We start from the raw sequence: 3,603 nt of genomic DNA, 5'->3' as shown, positions 1-3,603 counted from the left end.
TGTGGATCACAAGGCCCCACAGAAGGTTTCCTTGACAACACTTACTGAAGAAAAATGAGATTTCATGAATGCAGCTGGTACTGGCATGTGAGATGCTCACTCTGGAGGAGACGAGGACGTGGCACCTCACACGACGAGCCCCTTGGTTAGGGGTGTGTGAAGCAGTGGCTCAGCAAACTCCTTTTCAGACCAACCTAATGAAGCTGCTATTACAACCACTCATATTTATTCAGAGGTGCAGCCACTGGGGTAAAAGGAGACTTGTTGTTGAATCATTTTTCTGCCAACAAAAGCTCCCCCACCTTGAATAAGCACTGGCACAGGAGGGCATTTGCTGCTCACTGCTGATAGTTTCACCACGCTGCAGCTTGGGTTGATGATTCTTGATTGTTTCACCATTACAAATGCAAAGCAATGGTATAGAAAGACTATGTATAATAAAAGAATATATCATAATATTACCAGTAATACCCATATGATAATAATAATAAACAGACCAGATAGGTGGTTGGTATTGCCAAACTTTAACTGTATGGAAGAACCAAAAGTAAAGACATTTGTGTTCAAAATCTAAATAGACACAGTTTTTAAATGATACATTTGAGACTTTTAGATTTCCTCCTGCTGTTTCAGCCAGCTGGACCTAAATTTTCATCTTTATATGATGTCCCATAGGAGTAAGAGCACGACGACTCTGTCCCGAACTGAAGCCATCAACCATTGCCCAGCCAAAATACCTCAGGAAATCAATGCAAGCTTTTCCTCAAGAAAAGCCCCGTGGCCTCTTTGAGGGAAAGTCTTGGCTGCTCCCTTGGTGTTTGCACAGGACACAAACAAAGAGCATCTCTTAAAGAGCAAAGCCAGTTGGCAGGAAATCAAATGCTGCATCAAGGCGTCAGGAATCAGCGTCACGGGAGCGAGGTGGTGACCGAGGGCTGGAGCTGAGGCTCTTCCTCAGTTCAGGCTGGAGAGAAAGTAAATACCGGGGGTTAAGCTGCACATCTTGTCCGTGCTGAAGCTGTAGATACGCACACAGGGGTCCAAGGTGGCTGTGTATGTCACTGAACAAGGGCAGTGCAGGAGCTGGAGCAGTCAGTGAGGGTATGTGTCCTTAGAGCAGAGACACGCAAGGAGGAGCAAAAGAGTTTTCAAGTTGTTGTTTCAAGTGGAAAATTGTCTCAGTTTCTGGGTGAAAGAGTTTTTCTTCTTTCTCTTCTTGCAGTAGATTCAGTCTTTCCCGTTTGCTCCATTTATTCCACACTTGTAAACTTATTTCTAGGGAATCCCTCATTAAAGCTGAACTTGGAAAGGGTAAAAGCAGGTTTGCTTGCACATGGGGGTGCGTGTGTGCATGGAGGCAGGACATCCTCTTTGTCTATCTGTACCTGTCCCTGGGCTTTCTGAGCATCTGTCCTGCATCTGGCTGAGTCATGTCAACATCTTGTGAGTGATATTTGTTATTCCATGTCCCAGCTGATTTCAGAACTGCAGTGAAAGACACAGATCCCAGCCAAATAAGATTAAAGGCTTTAAAAGCTTAATATACTAAGAAGAGCAAATCTAGCTGATAACACGGCCTTGATAGTGGGCTCTAAAGGACAGGGAGGTAAAGAATTGCAGGTAACAGACTTGCTCATCAGCATCCCTCTTCCTTAGCAGCAGGGAGGCACAAGGGGAACAGGCTGAACTCTCCACCTTATCAGCAAGACAGGAGACAAAGACGAGGGGATGGAGAAGATTTCAGGGGCCAGAACTCACACAAGATCATGTCGAATCCACTTGGAGTGTCCTGCCGGCATCAACAGTGACACCATCCTGCCAGAGCCATCGGAAACACAACTGGGATAGTTTCAACCCCCCAAAAAGAAACTATTCTGCATTTTGAGATGTTTTCCAAGACCATTTTCCTCTTCTGCAATGGGCTCCATCAGGCATTGCTCCCCTCTGGGTACAGCTTCCTCTGAGGTGAAGTTTTAAAGGTGTAAAGACCTTGAGCACATTTTGCCGTGCTGGCTTACAAAGCCTTTCCTTGCTTACTATGGGCTGGGTGATACCACTCTGTCAACTGCAGAACATCTCCTCTGCCTTTCTTATCTTTCCCAGCCATATAGATGAACGATGGCCCAACAGAGAGCTTTGCCTTGTTCAGTTTGCCTGGCTACCAATTGTTTCACATGGTTATTTGCTCTTGTAGTTTCACTCAGATCAGCAGAACTGTGGTTTACTTCAGAAGAGGAAAGTCTGCCACAACTATTATGAGTTTAGTAGTGTAACAAATCATTTCATTTCAAGAATGAAAGGTAAAAATGCTCTATGGGCTGGAGAAGCAAAAGGAGCAGAAGGAATCCTGGTTTTAATAAGAATAGTCATAAAGAAGAAAAATTTCTCCTCCCTGATGGAAAGGACCTGTCAGGTTTGAATGGGTTGAAACCTGTGCCACAATCTGTGAAATTTCTCTTTACAACCAATCTCTCTAGAATATAATAGGCTTTCTCAACAGAATGGTGTGAATCATCATAAAGAATGCTACAGCACAGATATTACTCTGCAGAAACTTGGCAGCAGCAGCAAAAGATGGCATTTCCCTGCTCAACAAGAGGGATCCAGAAGAGGTTCAATATGAGGGTGCGGGTGTATCAGTACCCATCAGCAGGGCAAGCCCTGCCCCTGCCATTCCTGAGCCAGACTGAGGGCACCAAAACTGAAGGGCATCACCACGTTCTTCACATCCCAACCCCAAACTGAGGAGGCTCTGGTGGCAAATACTTATTTGTGAGAAGAAAACACTTCTCCAGACATGGCTGCTCTGATTCTGGACTGGGAAAACTCACAGCAGAGGGTATGGGTAGGAAGGATCTGTCTTTATCCTCCTTTTCAGGGCCTGAAGGCCAGAGGAGAAGCTGAGCAGGGTGTTATCTCTGTGGAACACCCCCATTGTGTCCCCCCAGCTAATTGATGCTCCGTGATGCTGGCTCTTGGGTACAGACTCCCATGTTAACATAACACATAAAGCCAATTAGATGCCTGATGGGATGAAGCGGTGACAGTCAAGTGACCCATTGCCAGCCAGTCAGGAGGCAAAATGTCCAGATATCATTAAGGTATGTGCCTTAATCCCCTCCTGGGAGATTAAGCATTTAACCTGTTCCTGCTGTTTCGGATGAAATACAGCAGCTCTGTTGTGCTCAGAGGGGGAGAGCAGCCTGGGTGGTGAAATGAGCAGCGCTTGCCCTGTTCCAGCCCTGCACATGGATGTGCAGCACAGCTCACGGCATCCTCCAGCTGGTTCAAATGGCTCAGAACAGGGCAGCGTGTGCTGCTTCAAAGGGAAAACTAATACTTTTGCAGAAGAGAGAGATGTGGCGGCTTCCTCCATGCCCTCCCCACTCTCTCTGCCTCCCTTTGCCCGTGAAGATGGATGTCAGAGAGGGAAAGCTGTGTCCCACTGCCCTGCTTGATCTCCCTTAGCCAGGGCTTTGAAATACTGATTCCGGTTGAACTTCCAATGTGTTGTTGAGAATTGCAATACTTTCCTAGCCCAAGAGAGGATTGAAGGTGATCCAGGGAGAAGGAGGAATAGTGGTCATTTAATAGATGTGGCTT

This window comes from Nestor notabilis, unplaced genomic scaffold (assembly GCF_000696875.1).
Source record: "Nestor notabilis isolate BGI_N333 unplaced genomic scaffold, ASM69687v1 scaffold23212, whole genome shotgun sequence".
NCBI lineage: Eukaryota > Metazoa > Chordata > Aves > Psittaciformes > Psittacidae > Nestor > Nestor notabilis.
The sequence above is the reverse complement of the archived record's forward strand: the minus strand, read 5'-3'. Positions refer to the sequence as shown.